At 38.6% G+C, this 20018-nt stretch overlaps 1 protein-coding gene across 1 annotated transcript in view; it reads right to left on the bottom strand.

Moving 5' to 3' along the window:
* The window catches only part of LOC126480870 (calcium-binding mitochondrial carrier protein SCaMC-2), a 232720-nt gene that overhangs the window by 136382 nt on the left and 76320 nt on the right, over window positions 1-20018 (bottom strand). The window lies entirely within an intron of this gene.

Genomic DNA, 20018 nt, shown 5'->3' with positions numbered 1-20018 from the left:
AGAGAGAGAGAGAGAGAGAGAGAGAGAGAGAGAGAGAGAGAGAGAGAGACGTATAGCAGGAAAGGAAACTTAACTATGACTTCCTTCTACAGCTTTTTTTCCCTGCACAAAATAGTTGATGACTCTACACTGAGAATAATCTTGACAACTGATGATACAGTACATCTATTTCAGCCTTGTGAATTTTTTCCCCAAGTGATTTATATAATTTCTTTGTCTTTGCATTTACAATGGACATGAATATTCTTTACACTAAGTCTCCAAGGTATTTCAGAAGCTCTCAAGTACTTAATAATATTGTCACTCACTAAATCAATTTACTTGCAATTATTATTTTATGTCTTAGTAAATTTCATTTAAACGAGACAAACAAAAACTTACACTTTATTTGGTCACTCTAGTGTCTCTAGATATAGTAATTTTAAAGTGTGCACTGACTGATGATTACATCACAAAATAAAATTAGTGAAGGTAAGCTTGTTTCATTTTTGTTAAGTACTAGAGCAAAATGATACACATATAAATAAGAAGGGTGAAACGCAATGAAAGGGGGAGGAGGTTCTGGTTAGGTGAGAGTAGGCCAAATCTCAAACCTGATCACAGGCCCTGGTGGCATTCCAACTGGAAGCTGAAGTTGGAAAGTTACAGGTCAATCGCCAAATGCCTATAAATAAATTATTTGCAAAGTAACCAAAGCAGCTTCAAATATGAACTATTATAGTTCACAATGACATTACCTACAAAAATATATATATATATATATATATACTACCGGGGGGGGGGGGGGGGGGGGGAATTTAGCACCCAGAAGGAGAGATGATGACAGAACAAAACTTCACAGATTGAAAGGGTATGCGATGTTACAAAGAACTTGGCAGTACGAGTTCACTTTTCTGTATGATGATGTACCCCTTCTATTCTGGATGCACACATTAATTCCATTGGGAAGGGTGTCAAAGCTGTTGTGTCCTCTCCCAAGGCAAGCTCATCCACAACTGTGTTAAATGGACTTGATATCCTGAATACTGTCATGACAGAGTGGACATCCGACTTGATCCCTCACATATTCTATCAGGTAAGTATCTGAGGACCATGCTGGTCACAGAATACCTCAATCAACATCATGCAGAAAAATCATGGAGACACTTGCCACCTGTGGACAAACAATGTCCTGTTGAAAAATGGCACCAAGATAGCAGTGCATTAACGGTAACACATCAGGATGCAGGATGTCCTTGACATACTGTTGTGCCATAAGAGTTCCCCTCAATCACTACCAGCGGACACCTGAATTCATACCCAATGGCTCCCGAGACCATGATGCCAGTAGTAACACTGCTGTGCATCTCAAACACATTGGAAGAAGGACCTTCCCCAATGCACCAATACACTCACCAATGACGGTCATCTGGACTAGTGTAGAACTGCCACTCATCGTTGAACACAGTGCAGCACCATTGATTACCAGTCCACGCTTTCGGTCACAGCACCATTCCAAAATCAGACATTTGCTTGCGGTGTTAATGGCAACTTATGCATGGGATGGCAGTTCCATAGCAGTTAATCTTACCAGTGGTGTGAGATGACACAGAATGTTGCAGAGTGTCCATTATTTGTTCTTGCATGGAAGACACAGATATGAAGAGGTTATGTGCTTGGTGCACAATATGGCAATCCTATCTTGTGGTGATCAGGCATAGTTGGCTGGAGCCTTAATAACAAGCACACACCTGTAAGTGTGGTTTGAATGCTGTGCTCAATTTATCGAAGACTCTCTTACTTATGAAGAAAAGTATAACTATACCAACAAATGAAACCAATATCAAGTGAAAAAAATGATAAAATTTCACATATAAAAAAATTGTTATGTTTTTGAACTTCCACTGCTATGAGTGTGAATCCTGAATTCTTCCTGGTCATGCTGACAAAGTATTATGAATTTATTTGTAAAAGTACAGACAGTGGAAATTAAAATGTACTGTGGTGGTGGGGAAAAAATGGAATCTGAAGTACATAGCAAAATGAGAAAAAGAAATAAGATCTATGGTCACTTAAAAATGTTAAATGAATTTATATATCTCTGTCCATACTCGGCAAACCACAGTAAAGTGCATGGCAGACAGTGCTTTCTAGAGTATCATATATTAAGGTTTATGCGCATTCCATTCACATATTAAGCAAGAAAGGAATGACAGCTGAAATAGCCGTGTGTGCACTGTAATTTGTCCAATCTTTCTTTTGCACTAGGAAGAGCTCCAGGAAAATGCTGAAAAATGTGAACAGAGAGATGCTTAAGAAAGCCTACTTATTAAATTTGAAGACTTGGTTTTAATTGAGGAATCGTGGAATATGCTACAGTCCTCTGCTAGAGAACAAGATTACACTAATTACAATGCTCACAGAGGCATTTAAGCAGATGTTCTTCCCATGCTCCATACATGAATGGAAAGAGCAAAAACCTTAATACATGGTCTGATACGAAGTATGTGGACACCACCCTTTGCCTTTATGATGGCTTAACTCTGCTGGGGCCACTTTTAATGACGTGCCTGAATGTCTGTGGAGGAACGGTATCCCATTCGTCCTCAACAGCTGAAACCAGAGAAGGTAGTGTGGTGTTGGATGCTGGAGTCTGCGATGAAAATGTTTTAACTCATCCCCAATGTGTTCCAGTGGGTTCAGGTCCAGACACTGGGCACATCAGACCATTTCAGGAATGTTGCTGTCTCCAATCCATTGCTTCACACATGCTGTTTGTGACAGGGTGCACTGTCATCCTGAAACTATCAATCATCTCTCTGAACTGTTCCTCTACTGTACATAATGTTGAAAAATGTGTCAATATTTAGTGTTTCCTTAAGAACAATATGGGGACCAATCCTAACCATAAAAAGCACCTCCAAAATATAACAATACAGTCTCCACACTTCACTGTTGACACTGTACGTGATGGCAAATAGGAACATTTCCATCAGGTTGACACAGAATATTGCATGATTCATCACTCCAAATCACTCCTTTCCAGTAATTCATTGTCCAGTGGCATCCTTTACACCATCTCAAATGCCAGTCGGCACTGACTACAGAAACATGTGACTTACGAGGAGCTACTTGACCATTTTACACTATTCTTTTCAACTTCCAATGCACAGTCACTGTGCTAGCTGGCTTCTGGTGGCATTTTGAGCTGACGAGTGATGCCTTATGGTGATTTCATGTGATTCTTTACAACCACCCTCTGCAATGGTCAAAGGTCCCTATCCATCAATTCATGATACCTGCCTGGTCTTGGCCTTGGTGTGGTTGTTACTTTACATTTCCATTTTACTTCACAATCACTTAACCAACAGTAGACTTGAGAAACTTTGGAAGGGCTGGAACGTCTTCGCTAGAGTTATTCAGGTGACATCCAAAGACTAGTTCATGTTTGAAGTTACTGAGCTCTCCTTACTGACCCATTCTAGTGTTACTGCTTTTCTAGTGACAACACAATACTCCCTGCCTTGTACAGTGGTCAATTCCACATTACATACAGATGTCTGAATACTTTTGATCTTACAGTGTATGTGGTACATTGGGAATTACCCTCTGCCACACGCTTCACTGTGGTTTGCTGAGTATGGGTGTACATGTAGCCCTTTCAGGACTCATTTGACCATTCATGCTGCCCTGCATCGTATAATTTCAATAACCATGTTAGGACTGTCTGGTATGTGCCTCTCACAATTGAGCACTATTCTCGGCTGGGCCACAGATTTGTGTTGTAAGCAATTTCCTTTGTAAACTGACTACCAATGAATCAGTCTGCCACCTGCTTTGCCTGTGATGGTGTCTAAGCATCGGTACATTTGATAGCCAGACATTTATTTGACTTGACTGTTTCCAAATTTGACTCACTGACACTGAAGTTTACGAGTCACATTTCTGAACATTTAAAACAAGTTGCCGATCTTCAAATTACCTCAAAAGGTTAATCCGATTGGATCTTTGTACGGCTTTTCAAATAGAATTTCATTGTAGGTAGCTGCATCACTGCAGAAGTTTGGGATTAATATTAATAGTCTGCCGGGCTGTTAACATACAACATAAACATCAAGAGTCTCCATATATTCTCCCAGGCCATACCTGAGGTCATTTCTACACCTGATAACAGTTTTCCATTCAAGATACAGGCTGCATCTTCTCTGCCAATAAATCCTCAGTCCAGTAAAATTTAATTTGACTTTGCATATGGTTGTACTTCTAGTAATAAGCAATAGTATGGTGTGGAGTTTGGAAAAGTTTTAAAGTAGAGAAATATGGCTTTCAGGATGTCCGAATACAAGTTGTGTTTCACAGGACTGATGCTTTCAGAATCACTACTGTTTGACAAGGTGGTCTTCTGACTGAGATAATCACTTTGTTTCAGTTGAGAATGCCCTCTAAGAGTCTACAACAGGATGGATTGAAATAATATCAGCATTAATATTACGGGTAATATCTGCTACCCTTCTTGTAGATAAGTGTGAGCTGTTATTTCCTCCAACAAACAGGTACAGTTTTTGTTGAGTGATCTATGGTATATCATGGTTACGAAGTGGGCAAATTAGGCTGCTAATTCTGCAGAGGATCTGACAGGAATTCCATTGGGTCCTTGTAACTTTTTCATTTTTAGTGATTTTAGACATTTCTCAGTGCCACTGACACTAGTACTTATATAACTCATCTTTGCAGTGTTGCTACAATTACATTGGGACAGTATTCCTGAATCTCTGTTTATAAAGGAACATTTGAATGTGGAATTAAGTATTCCTACTTCTGCTTTGCTCCCCTCAGTTTCAACTTCTGTGTTAATCCACGAGTTTCTAGACACTAACTTTGGTGCCACTGACAGCCTCAATGTAAGATCAGATTTTCCTTGGGTTCTGAAAGAGGTATTTCAGTAAGATTCTGCTACGGTAGTGGTTGAAGGCTTCACACATTGCTCTTGACAATGTGTTTCAGCTGGCATCTATCCCTCTACATTTTGTTTTCTAACCTATTCTGCAGTTGTCAAAGTTTCTTCAGAATATTCATTACCTGAGACTGTACGCCAAAAAAATCTCTCACACCATCATCATTTGTAGGTACCAATCTATCCCATGCTTGGCTAACTATTCTTCTCATCTTACGTCACAGTTCCTCTCCATGCACCTGCCCAGAGCTAAAGCTTTAAAGTTCCTCCTTGAGATATGACACTACTGCCTCTGCCTAGTTTACCATATTCATAAACATTTTTTCTGTTTTAAAACTGGCCTCCTCCATTGTTGCTACAACTGCATCATAATCACTGATCCAGTTTTAATGTGGAAAATTTCAAGGACATCAGGTCTATTTGTTACTGTTAGGTCTAATATATTTCTATCATTAATGGACTTCTGAACTATCTGTTCTAGACAGTTTTCTGAGAAGGTATTTAGTATCATTACACAGGATACCTTGACAGGCCCACCACTTACAAAAATAATCATCCCACTTGACTGTTAGATGACTGAAGTCTCCTCCAATGATAATGTTATGACTGGGAAACAAATAAACCAGTGAGCTAATGTTGTTACTAATATTTTCAGTTTCATCTTGGGATAGATAGGATGGTCAATAGAAGAATCTAATTATAAATTTATGTTCATCCATTATACTGAGTCCAAATTAAATGATCTCAACTGCAATTTCAATTTACATCCCTGTCCATATGAATTTCTTGCCTACTAGGACAAATACACTGCCCCAATTTCCCCATTAGCTTTTCTTCTTGATACATCCTCCTGGATATACTCCAAAAATACAACTTCTTTCAAGTTTTGCTTTTAGCTAGATGTATAGTACTATGTGAATCCCAGTACTGTTTAGGAGAGTTTAAAACTGGCGTAATGTCTTAATAGCTTCAACAGTTGATCATGAGAATTTCAAGATCCTCTGATGTGGGGACCATTTCTCTGATCTTACACTAATACTTCAGGGTCTCCTTCAGTTATCATTTGAAAAATAAATTAATAAAAAAGAAATTCGATTAGAATTAATGATGAAGTGATAAGATCTGGAGCATACGCTCTGACTGGAGGATGGGAAAGGCAATTGGCTGTGCTCTTTCGAAGGAAGCATCCCGGTATTTGTTTAAACAGTTTAGGGAAGTCAAGACAAATTTAAATATGGATGCCTGTATGGAGATTTGCGTTGTCGTCCTCTGAATATGAGTCTAGTCTCTTACCCAATTTCACCTTGCTCAACGAATTTCCTGGATTGGATAGAGAGATGCCTAATCCAAGAAGCCCTTTCTACTAAAATATAACATACCTCAAAATTTGCTTAGAGGGTAAGAGAAGCATTCAGCAAGTTCTAATATGAAATAACGTAAGTGAGATCATTTAGGATTGAAATATCTTCACCAGAACCAATTCTTTGCAGTAACACAAGCTTTGCAATTTTTAGTGTGTTTGTAGATCTGTATTTAAAGTTGTGCTGTTGTTCAAGTATGTAACAACCTTCTATTCTACTTCTGACTTACGTATTAAAATTTACCAAAACTGCTGAACTCTGAATGACAGTGCTCAGTGCATAGAACAACAAATAGCATAATGAAGGGTAAAAAAAATTATACGCACGCACGCACGCACCGCCTCACAAAAAAAGAGGAGCACCCAGAAGACATAGCTGGATCTCAGTGTAACTTTTTATACATACAATCCACTGGAGGGAGGGGGGGTTGGTATGTTAATGATCAATACCTGTAATTCTCTAGGACAAGTGGAATAGCCATCAGAATGCATTAATGTAGTTTTTGTTTAGTATCGTTACCAAGCCTAGTATTGCACACAAGGGGTGTGAACAGCACGAGGTGCTGCGTAATCAATGAAGGACATGGAGATGTCCCATACTCAAGTGAGACAGTGTTATCAGCTCCTGACAGAGTTTGAAAGGGGGCCCTCATTGTGGGCCTCCATTTGGGCTGTGGTTGAATCATGCAATATCCAGATTTATGAGGCATTCAGGTGAAAGTCGCCCAACATTGAACTGCATGGAAACATAAGAACAGGCATACTTGTTTGTCAAGGTTCTAGTCAACCTCTTCTGACCACTACAAGGGGAGATTGCCATGTTTTGCACTAGGCACATCTTAACCCTTTCACAACTCTGCCTACCACTCTACATGTAGGGTATGTTAACACCACAAGACAAAAGGTTGCGTTTGGAGTGCTGTCATCTGCGGGAAGCATGGACTACTGATGAAAGGTACTGCATTGTGTTCAGCGAAGAATTACAGTTCTGCGTTTCTTGGATGACCTTTGTCTGATAGTATAACAGAGAGAGATCCCATTCTTCCTTTGTTTTGGAGAGACACAGCAATGTTACTACTGGCATCAGGGTGCTGGGTGCCACCGGGTATGACTTCCTGTCATGGCTGGTAGTAATGAGGAACTCTCATGGCACAATGGTTTGTCATGGATACCCTGCATCATTTAGTGCTACCACTAATGTAACAGTAATGTGCTAACATTTTTCAACAGGATACTGCTTGTACCCATATGGCAGGTGCCTCTATGAATTTACTGTGTGATGTTCAAGTAGTCCCGCGGCCAGCGAGGTTCCCGGGTCTGTCTTGGATATAAGGTGTGGGATTAGCTTCGATGCCAACTCTATCGCAGTGCCAGTATCTATGATAAAATGGACCAGTTACTACAGTTGTAGGCCGACTTGTCTCAGAAGAGGATACAATGGCTTTATGACACCCTTCCCAATTGTCAACGCGCATTATCTAGGCCGGAAGTGGTGTACGGTCACATGTAAGAGGGCTCATATTGGCAAGTTATCTGTAAATTTGAATATTTTGTGTCACTGAAATAAAATCACACACTCTCACAACCTGTGAAGTTTCAATTTGTTTCCTTTCCTCTTCTGGGTGCTTCACATTTTTCTAAAGGCAGTCCAAATTCACATGAAGTGAGGAAAAGAACATAAAATGACAACGAAAGAATGGTCATTAGAGCTAAACACTCCCTTGGTAGTTAAAAACCAAAAAGCTGAAGCAGGAGCACAAGGGTATCACAGAAGAAACCATCCAGGCAGTTGCCCTGAGCGATTTAAGGAAACTTTTCCTGCCGAATACGAGTCTACTGACCTATCACTGCACCACAGCACTCGCTAAAATGCCAATGAAGAATGAAAAATTAGAACCTATAAAGATTATATTATTGGATTCCTTTACCACTGCACTGCAGTATTTTAAACTTATGAAATGAAAACAAACTGAATACCTTATAGTATTTATGTTGTTAATCAGTTTTTATTTTTACTTTACTATAAAATGATGTCCTTGTCTGCAAAGACTGTATTAACTCTCAATAAGAAATTATACTGACAACAAGACAGGAACAAAGATAATGATCTTTTATCATCCTCTATAAAAGATTTATTCTTGAAAGTTAACAAAGGAAAGTAAGAGTTGTATAAAATATTTCTACAGTTATCCATCTTTACTGTCTTACATCGTTCCACTTCTTAAAACTGTTGTATTCCATCACTTATATTCTCATTTTCTTCAGCAGTCAATGTCACACCCAACATCTAAACCATTGCATTAAAATTCACTTCTTTTATTAGCTTATGCTCATGCACAAACCCAGCCATATAATCTCAGCAATTCTTAGGTCTCACATCTGTATTTAAAGTTTTTTAAGAGTTTAAAATCTCACTGACAAGAAAATCAATGAGGACTGAATATTGTTTTGTTACCCTTTGACCTTTTAAGCAATAAGGTAAATATAAATTTTTTGTTGTTGTGGTCTTCAGTCCAGAGACTGGTTTGATGCAGCTCTGCATGCTACTCTATCCTATGCAAGCTTCTTCATCTCCCAGTACCTACTGCAACCTACATCCTTCCGAGTCTGTTTAGCGTATTCATCTCTTTGTCTCCCTCTAGGAGTTTTACCCTCCATGCTGCCCTCCAATACTAAATTGGTGATCCCCTGATGCCTCAGAATATGTCCTACCAAGCAATCCCTTCTTCTAGTCAAGTTGTGCCACAAATTTATCTTCTCCCCAATTCTATTCAATACCTCCTCATTAGTTATGTGATCTACCCATCTAATCTTCAGCATTCTTCTGTAGCATCACATTTCGAAAGCTTCTACTCTATTCTTATCTAAACTATTTATCATCCACGTTTCACTTCCATACATGGCTACACTCCATACAAATACTTTCAGAAAGGACTTCCCGACACTTAAATCTATACTCAAAGTTAACAAATTTCTCTTAAACGCTTTCTTTGCCATTGCCACTCTACATTTTATATCCCCTCTACTTCGACCATCGTCAGTTATTTTGCTCCCCAAATAGCAAAACTCATTTACTGCTTTAAGCATCTCATTTCCTAATCTAATTCCCTCAGCATCACCCAATTTAATTCGACTACATTCCATTATCCTCGTTTTGCTTTAGTTGATGTTCATCTTATATCTTCCTTTCAAGACACTGTCCACTCCGTTCAGCTGCTCTTCCAGGTCCTTTGCTGTCTCTGACAGAATTACAATGTCATCGGTGAACCTCGAAATTTTTATTTCTTCTCCATGGATTTTAATTCCTACTCCGAATTTTTCTTTTGTTTTCTTTACTGCTTGCTCAATATACAGATTGAATAACATCGGGAAGAGGCTACAACCCTGTCTTACTCCCTTCCCAACCACTGCTTCCCTTTCATGGCCCTCGACTCGTGTAACTGCCATCTGGTATCTGTACAAATTGTAAATAGCCTTTCGCTCCCTGTATTTTACCCCTGCCACCTTCAGAATTTGAAAGAGAGTGTTCCAGTCAACATTGCCAAAAGCTTTCTCTGAGTCTACAAATGCTAGAAATGTAGGTTTGCCTTTCCTTAATCTTTCTTCTAGATAAGTCGCAGGGTCAGTATTGCCTCGCGTGTTCCAACATTTCTACGGAATCCAAACTGATCTTCCCCCAGGTCAGCTTCTACCAGTTTTTCCATTCGTCTGTAAAGAATTCGTGTTAGTAGTATGCAGCTGTGACTTATTAAACTGATAGTTCGGTAATTTTCACATCTGTCAACACCTGCTTTCTTGGGATTGGAATTATTATATCCTTCTTGAAGTCTGAGGGTATTTCGCCTGTCCAATGCATCTTGCTCGCTAGATGGTAGAGTTTTGTTAGGCCTGGCTCTCCCAAGGCTGTCAGTAGTTCTAATGGAATGTTGTCTACTCCCGGGACCTTGTTTCGACTTAGGTGTTTCAGCGCTCTGTCAAACTTTTCACGCACAATCGTATCTCCCATTTCATCTTCATCTACCTCCTCTTCCATTTCCATAATATTGTCCTCAAGAACATCACCCTTGTTTAGACTCTCTATATACTCCTTCCACATTTCTGCTTTCCCTTCTTTGCTTAGAACTGGGTTTCCATCTGAGATCTTGATACTCATGCAAGTGAATCTCTTTTCTCCAAAAGTTTCTCTAATTTTCCTGTAGATAATTTTATAGATAAGAGCTCAAATAACTAGACAGGAAAAAGGATTGAAAAATCAATGTATAAAGAGTATGTAGGGCAAGCAAATGAAATTAAAACCAGCTTGCTAAGAAAGTGTAAGTCTGACCTTAAATCAAAAGGTCTCTACAATCCTGAGTCAGTCTCAGGACTTATTTTTCTGGCACCTATCACTTCTTTGCCAAATATTTGCTGTGCCATGGTTTGGCATGTATGATAAACTGTAGGTCATCCAATAAATAGGTAGGTAAGTAATTTCAGAGATAAGAAAAAGGCAAAGGCAAAACCTTTCCAATAGTACCATACCTAATGGTGTTAAAATCAACTATCAGACAGTAAATTAACCTCACATGGAGGGGAAGATCCTAATCCCTTCTGGATGGCAAATCTTCCACCTCTATGAGTTCTGACCACACCAATCTTGACAAAACAGTTACTTAAGATCCTTCTGTTATGTTTTGCTGGTAAAAAATGAAACACTGGACTAAAGTTAGAAGTCAGTTCACTGGGCACATAACTGTTCTCATGGGCCATCCCATTCTTGGCACAGGCAGGGTATCTAGAGCAGGATTTACAATTAAGATGCTTACACGACTACCAGGTAACAAGCAAGATGACATGGGTAGGGCTGTTATAGGGACTAACAAGTCAATTACCAGCTGGGTGAACAGCAGGAGAGTACAAGTCATATCAGTCTTATTTGAGAGCATTTATACTCTTGGCACAGAAGCTGACTGACAGAATCTAGCACATGGTGCCACTAGATTATAATGGGATGTGAAATTCTGAAATCTGCATCAGCCCTTGAAAAGAGATCAAGGATCAACATAGATTGCAACAAACTCCTGTGAAGCTAGGGAAAGCAAAAGCATAAACTGGCTTTGGGTCCTTACCCATTCAGGTATTAATGGTAACGAACAAGCTGACAGAAAGGAAAGAGCAACAATGCCATTTTTTGGACCCAAACTTGTCCTAAATATCACAAAGGCAATAATGAAATCTGAACTACATGGTTGGATCAGAAGGCAGTACACAAAACTTTGGACTAAAATCTGGAAACAGAAACATGGTGAGCTAATGATGCTGAAGCCACATTTACAGAGAAGTTATGTAATCTTGGGCTTTAAAAGGAGGTAGATTAAACTCGGAGCGAGTTTAATGAAAAACCATAAACATCTATACATGATGGAAATAAGAGTAAGAAGCCCAGAAGTGTAAACTATGTGATGAGTGGGATAAACTGCCTCACATTTAATCTTCCAGTGCAAATCACAAGAGGCAAGAAGACAAAATATCTGTGTCACTAATTCTTGAAGAGACCTAGGTAAAGAGATACCTACTACTATTCAAGGGCACTGGTTGGCTTTACTAGGAGAAAAGGGAGTTATGCAGTACTGCACAATAAACTTAAGTTTCAGTGCAGGCAACAGGAGAATAAGCCCACTGCTGCTTTGTTTCTCTGATTAAATCAAACCAAATTACACCTCTACAAATCTTACACCCCTTTGACCCAACAGCTTCTGAAGGCCTCTCTCTCTCTCTCTCTCTCTCTCTCTCTCTCTCTCTCTCTCTCTCTCTCTCTCTCTCTCTCTCTCTGTGTGTGTGTGTGTGTGTGTGTGTGTGTGTGTGTGTGTGTGTGTGTGTGTGTGTGTGTGTGTGTGTGCGCGCGCGCGCGCGCGCGCGCGCACACACACACACACACACACACACACACACACACACACACACACACACACACACACACACCATACTGCGGTGAAGCTGGTCTAGCTATAACTAACTAAATATGTTAAGAGGAAACTAGACTGTTTCAATACTGTTACTACTAATTTTAACAATAATTTGTTATATAAGCTTGTTACATGAGAGATACATGCTTAATACTTGGACAAAGTTGTTTTTACAGAGTCAGTCACATTGCAGGCCTGTAGGATGCAAACAGTCAAAGTGGTGGGACACAAGAAGTCAGAGGGATCAGAAAAACAAAGATTTTCTTTCCTCCTTCACTATGCAGAACAGTAGTGTTACAGGTTGGTGAAATTAAACATAGCATGCTTTACCACTCAGTGCTATAGTTGGCCTTTGTTGACAGTTTAGCAGTGAACATTCATTTCAATATATAGTTTGTGGTCATATCCACATAAAATGGTGTGCAGTAGTTGCAGTGGAATTGGTACGTGTGGCTATAACAGTTGCCTCTTCAGTTGAGAAGATTGGGGGTGGAAGGCACATGTAAAGGACCTGTCTTTCAACCAGCTCTTACACATGATTTGGAGAAATTAGGACATTCCCCAACATCTGTGCCGACTACTTAACACGGCTTTCAAGGTTAGCTTTTCACTCTATGGCTGACTACTTATCAGAATGTAAGGATATGGCAGCCAGGGCAGCAAGCAGAATAATAATTTAAAGCAAAATAATCATCAGTCCACATTATTCTCAATCAGTCTGGCACGGAAAGACGATGTCTTGGTAGTGGAGAGATCGGCAAAAGCAGGGATAGGTAAGCAATGGGAATGAAAGTAGCCATGTCCTTTTCAAACAAGACATTCTGGCACATGCCTTAATTGATTGAAGGAAACTGTGGAAAACTTAAAAATCGATTTTGTACTAAGTTCTTCCTAATGTGAATCGAATTCTTTCACTTTCACTCATCATATAGGTGCACCCTCCTCTCTCTGTCTAATTACAGTATTTTTTGAGCAAAGTTTAACATGAAATACTTAAACACCTGAATATATGTCATCTTTAGATAATGACTATTGTTTTAAAATATCATTTAGGAAGTACTGTAAATGCTGTTTCAGATGAATAGATGAATGTACTGAGCACCTTCCTCTATTTTCCTGGTGTGTGCACACGCAGGGGAGGGGGGGGGGGGGGGTGCAAGAATTTATATCATTACGGTACTACAAGGGCCCAACAGATTTAATGTCACATATTATCACTAACACTTGTGAATTACTGTTTCCCGCTAACAAAAGCATGTTACACTGATGCTAGTTGGTGTAGTCCTTCTGACTGAAAGTAATAAGAATGCATAGCAGTAGTGGAACTAATAGGTGCAGATATCACTTCCCAAGCACTATCAGTGACTGCACATACTGTTTAAATAGGTTTAGCAGTACATATTGTGCAGAGAAAGCTATCAATGTTAAATACACCAAGTGGATAAAATATATTTTGATGGAACGCAATGGCAGGAGCAGGTGAAAGGGAGGGAAGAAAAAAAAAGAAAAAAAAAGAAAAAAAGTGATGTTTATTTACAGTTTTTCAAAACAAGCATTATAAGAACTAATAGCTGTAAAAACCAGCACTGACACCTAACGTAGCCTCACACCATCATGACAGCTCTTCATATCCATTCCAAACTTCAAGCTGAATGAAGGTGTTCATTACAAGAGTCACAACAATATACAGCTTTCACTATTACAGATACACTTTGATTTAGGTAAAAGCCTTTCTTATTACTAATCTTTAGTCATCAGTAAGCTTGATAATCCATTCTTATCTTAATGCACACTTGGAGCTCTCTAAATATCAGACCAACGATCATGTAACTGACCATGTGATGCCTTTAGCCGAGGTCCAGAGTTTTATTACAATTCAAGAACAAGCTGCTCTGTCAAAATGCATTTGAACTATTTGTCATTTCATTGACATTTATCATTTCTTGGTTTACTGGTGAAATTTTTATTCTACTCATTCACTTCAGCTAATTAACATTTATTGGTAATTTAGAGTCTGCTGATACAGATAAATTGCTCATCTGCTTACTCAATTGCTGTCAGTATACCTTACAAGCTCTTCAAGCTGGCTCTGGCTTGTGGTGTCATTGTATGTTTTCTATGAGATTACAGTTGACTTTGCCAAACCATCTCAGTCTTACAGTTTACACACATCAGTGGCTATACTCCAATGAGCCAAAACATGAAGACCACTGCCCACTTAGAAAATGAATGCCACATGGTGAGCATGTGACAATAAGCAAAGTACGTTAAGTGGAGCCTAGACAGATGGGGAACCATTCTAGCTATAATAAAGGCTGTAAATGGGGGATTCCACTAGTATTAGTGACTTTGACAAAGGGCAGATTGTTATGGCCTGAGGCCTGTGAACAAGCATGTCACAAACAGCAAAGCTAGTCAAGATGTTCATGTGTTCATGTTGTGAGCTTCTATGGAAATTGGTTGAAAGACAGTGAAAGTATACACAGACAAGACAATCAATCTTCTTGCTTCATCATCATCATCATCATCATCATCATCATCATCATCATCATCATTATCACAGAACATGGAAGTCAAACACTTGCCTGCTCTGTAAAGCAGAATGGGCTGCAATCTGTTAGAGAGCCAATGCCAGAGTACAGCACTGGTGCTGGCACAAGTGTTTCAGTGCACATCATTCACCAAACATTGTTGAACATTGGGCTCCATGGCAGATGACCCCTACTTCTTCCCAAGTGTACTCAACAACACTCAATTACAATTGCAATGACCTGGGAACATTGAGATAGGCTGTACATCAATGGCTATCACCTGTTTTGACAAATCACACAAATAGTCATGTCCAGATACACACTCATCCAAGCAAACAGTTGCTCGAAAAATGCTTTATGCCATGGTTGCATGCCAGTAGGGATAGTATTATGATGTGGGAGACATTCATTCACTTGGAATTTCATGGAACCTGTATGTGACATGAACATTATTGCTGACCACATGCATCCCTTCATGCTCCATGTCTGCCCCAACTACAGTGGTTTGAGGAGCATGACAGTGAACTCATGCTGATTTCTTCGGCCACCAAATCTGAACCCGATGGAACCCACCTAGGGCATAACTGTGAGAGCAACTCCACACTCACAAACCCCTGGACTGAAATTTATGGAAACTGCATGGCCTGTGCATAGACATCTAGTGCCACTTACCTCCAGAAACCTACCACGGACTTTAATTGCTGCTGTATTGAATTCTATAGGTGGAGCAACATGCTATTAAGCAGGTGGTCATAATATTCTGGTTTGTCAGCATATAATGCAGTTGAATTGTTATCTGTCGTTTGAACGAAGTCCACGTCTTATTTTTGGGTAATAAATGCTCTAGTATGCGGTGTCAAGAAGCAAAGTTGCAAATCAGACATGAATAAATGGATAGTTCAAGAGAGGGTAAGATAGTGCAATGAAGGATAGGGAAACTACCCATATGGTGGATAGTAAATGATTGCTATTTGCAATTTATTTTTTCTTCTCTCTGATAGCTTTATGCTGAAGATCCTCTCAGTTCTTTATTCATCACAATTATTTAACAGTCTTGCAAACCCAGATCTAAAATTCAGTTGTTTCTTGACAACTCATCTGTGTGCTTTATTATATTGCCAGCAGTCACTCCTGTATAAAAAAAATTCTGATTCTCTGCAAACGGATTTTTTCTGACTAAATAAAAAAAATCTTGCAGCTACGACAGTAATGAAAATACCAGCTAAGACAATGGACTGCTGTATTATTTGTGGATAGCTGTAGTCTCCAACCATAACAACTTCAGCTCTAAAGATAATAATCTTAAAAAAACCTTTTTCTGTATAAATCAATTTGTTTGGAAAGCTACAGTTCATTTTACAAGAACATAAAAATGGAAGGTTACTAACAATACTCACTTTCAGCTGGGGATACTTCAAAGACAGCTGCGAGTAAATGAGGAAAGCAGGAGTATGGGATATCAAATATGTACCTGCTAAAACAACTAGTTTTTCCAGTGTTCCAAAAAACATCGTGTTATTTACAATTTGCTTTTCCATTCTTGATAGCGACACACACTGACAGATTAAAATTGCATTTCCATGAGTTCTCATTACTTATAACATAATCATTGTGACTAAAACATTAGTTCAATTGAATTAATGGTGAACTGAAGTGTTACACATTCTCATTAAATTTATATCCTAAACTTACAACTAACTCTTGAGCCTCTACGTCTGCATTTGAAAATACAGAAACATCCTCTACACTGCAGTCAGGAACAGTGATTCTTCCAACAATAGAGCTTGCAAGTTCCAACAGAAAATAGTGTGTTTTTTTCCTTTTCTTTTTGCACTGCAGCTGCTGCTGCTGCTGCTGCTACTACTACTACTACTACTACTACTACTACTACTACTACTACTACTAATAAATAAACAGAGTTAGCTTTTGGGTGCTGAACTCAATGTGCAAACTTACACTGCAAATATTATTACATCTATTTTTAACTAATACATTCACAAGAGTGTCTAAAAGAATAGCAAGAACAACACTTCTATAATATTTATACTTTCTTCTTTGACATGGTCTATTACACTTGGATTCTGATACAATATGAAGTTTTATAAGTAACATTTATAATACTGTTCCTGAAAATGCAAAAGCTAAGACCATGTACTGGAACACTATTATGGAAAAATAATACATAATAATAACTGTAGTAAAAAGCACACATTTTATGTAGCTCTGTGAGGTAATATTCTTGCCTGCATAACAAATTGTGAAATGTGCAGTGTTGCAACTAGTATTCACTATACTACTGGTAGCTGGTGACCTCCTTCCACCTTTTACCTAGTCGGCTTCTTACCATTATGGGAACAGATTACTTCCTCTTCATTCCTTATTTTGTTTCAGTATTTGCCACACAATTCTTTCTTCTTGAGCACATCAATAGGCCTGTTCATAATTTTAGATCTATTTTTCACACAGTTTGCACACAAATTCTACAAAATATATTTAAAAATGTGGGCTTTCAGACATGGACTGAGTGATGCCAATGACTGTTAGACATACCTATTTAGTTCCTGTAGCAATTATTATTTGAAATGTATTCATTCCCAAAATATATATATTTTTAAGCAAAAGTGATATCTCTGCTTGAATGTGCGCACACTAGAAATCTGCACAAAGACTATCACAAGAGGGATCTCCACTTTTAAGTGTGTCACACCCTCCTTTACAATGTTCTGAAAAGCATTTTGTCTTCATACATAACAGAACATAGAAATGGTGATTTGCTACTGCATACAATGCACCACAGCATCATTTAACTGAATCTTGGCAAATAATTTTTTTCTAAAGAAAACCCAATAAATTGTCCAGAATTTTCTAAGAGTGATTCAGCTAAGCTCATCACCTTAAAAGCTTCTGGAACTGTTATAGTTCTATTTTCATCCAGATGAATTGTGAGAGTTCTCACTAAATGATCTATAGCCTCTTTTCACATTAGACACATATCAGTATCAACTTTGCTGTTTCAAATGGGACTACAGTAATTTCTGCAACTAGTATCTTAGCTCTAAGAGCTGACTTCAATGGTGTTTCACACTGCAAAATCTGATTAGGACCATAGTAATTACAATATTTAGAACTTAAATTTGATTCAAAAGCTCATTTGATTGTTGAAAGTGATGATATGGAACTGCTGGCTTCCTGGGCCTGTCATGGACTTCTGTATTAATATACTGCATATTGGATAACAGAAGGAAACAAAAAGAACGTACTTCAAAAGTGTTCAACAAAGAGAAGTGCAAAAAAAAAAAAAAAATTCCAAAATTTATATGAAGGACGGGTTGAACATTTCACATAATAGAGGGAGACAAAAGAAATAACACCATTACAGAGAAAAAGATGTAAAAATAACCTTGTGGAGATCTGCAAATGTTGGATCTGGAGAAAGCTGTATTAGAAATGAAAAATAGTGAAGCACCTGGAGTGGATGACAAACTGGAAACGATCAAGACACAGGACCTATCAGAATTCAGTGGCTGTCTAGATTAATGGGAATAGTATGGATATATGAAGAGATTTGTGATGACTGGACACAGGCAATTATTTCATCTATTTTACAAAGGTTAATAAGGCACTCACTGAGAGCTACAGAGGAATAGCATTATTGTGCCAGTGTATGAAGATTTATGAAAATAATTTTACAGAAAACAAGGAACAAGATAGAACCACAGGTAAGAGAAGACTGAGGATTTTGACCTGGGAAATCAATTATAGATGCCACATGTACAGCCAGAAAGGAGTAGAAAATATATGGGACTTTGGGAAAAACTTTTGGCACTGTCAGGATGGAAGAGATTTGGCTAGGTGCAAAGAGTAGACAAACTGTCAAAAAGAATGCAATTCAGAAGCAGAAACATGTATAGCAAATGCCTGAACTGGTTATTGTAGATGGCAAAAATCAGGATATTTTAGAACAGACAGAAGGATTCAACAAGGCAGTGTGGTCTCACCAGCACTCATCAATACAATCTCTGAGAATATCACAACAGAGGTTCACCAAGAGTAAACAGCAGAAATTAGTAGAGTGACTAAATACTTTGCATAGAGTAACTGAAGAAGAGAAAAATCAGCTGGGGAAACAAAACAAATGAAGGATGGAAGATGTAATCGGAAAATTATTAAAGGAGTAGATGCTTTCAAATATCTAGGAAGTGAGATATAACTGGACAAGGGAACATCAAGAAAGAAATTTTGGAGCGAATAAAAAATTCACTCTAAATTTTATTGTGTATTGGACATGATTAGAAATTGGAAAAGCAAAGATCATGATGTACGCACTGCTCACAGCTATGCAAAGGGGGACACTAAAATCTCCCACCAGTGTGCTGTTGCTCAAGTTCACTCTCCATCCCTCATGGTCTCCAACTGGGGGAGGGGGCAGGGTTGGAAGACTGCCACACATACACTTATCCAGAGGATGTGGAATTCACACAACCTCATTGCTTACGATTGATTAGCCAGTGTTTCTTTTTAAACAGCCACAATTCACAGCTTCGCCTGAGATTCAGTGCATCTACAAACTTATCATTAGTACAGCAGATTGCAGTGAACACATTACATCAATGTTGCATGATGCTACTAAAACTTACTAATATTCAGCAACTAAGTGTACCAGCATTTAGGACTATATGTTCTTTTCCAGAACGTTACTCTCATTTTGTGTAACTTAGTGCTACAGAAGAATACACAGTATTCAAAGTTATATATATCTGAATTATTAAATGAACCTATTGTAAATAAAGTTATTGATGTGTTACCTTTTAGTAGATGTCTGTTTATTGGCGACCTTCATTACCAACGTATCAGACCAACTGGTGACTGAGTATGATTATTTCTGCCCATTGTAGACACGTCTGGTTGTTACATGTGGCAGTGATTGGAAACTTTAAAATTTTCCAAAATTTTTGTGTGGAAGTCATATCTATTTCAAGAGTCTAATATGTGTATGCAATGGGAACTTCTGAAGAGCAATCACTCACTGCACTTTTTCAGTTTTAGGGCCAACAAATTACCCCCTAGGTAACTGCTACTGGCAGAATGATGGATTGCACAACAAACCCTGCAAACGTAAATGACTGCAGCCAGGTGCCACCCTTTTGTTCTTTTGATGCACAACAAGAATGTACAGAGCACCACATGCAGCTAGGGCACCATTTCGCTGAAGACAACATATCAGATGAATCACAATACTTGTTCCCTGC

This window comes from Schistocerca serialis, chromosome 5 (genome assembly GCF_023864345.2).
Source record: "Schistocerca serialis cubense isolate TAMUIC-IGC-003099 chromosome 5, iqSchSeri2.2, whole genome shotgun sequence".
Lineage (NCBI taxonomy): Eukaryota > Metazoa > Arthropoda > Insecta > Orthoptera > Acrididae > Schistocerca > Schistocerca serialis.
Note: the sequence above shows the minus strand (reverse complement) of the source record. Positions and strands in the feature narration are given on the sequence as shown.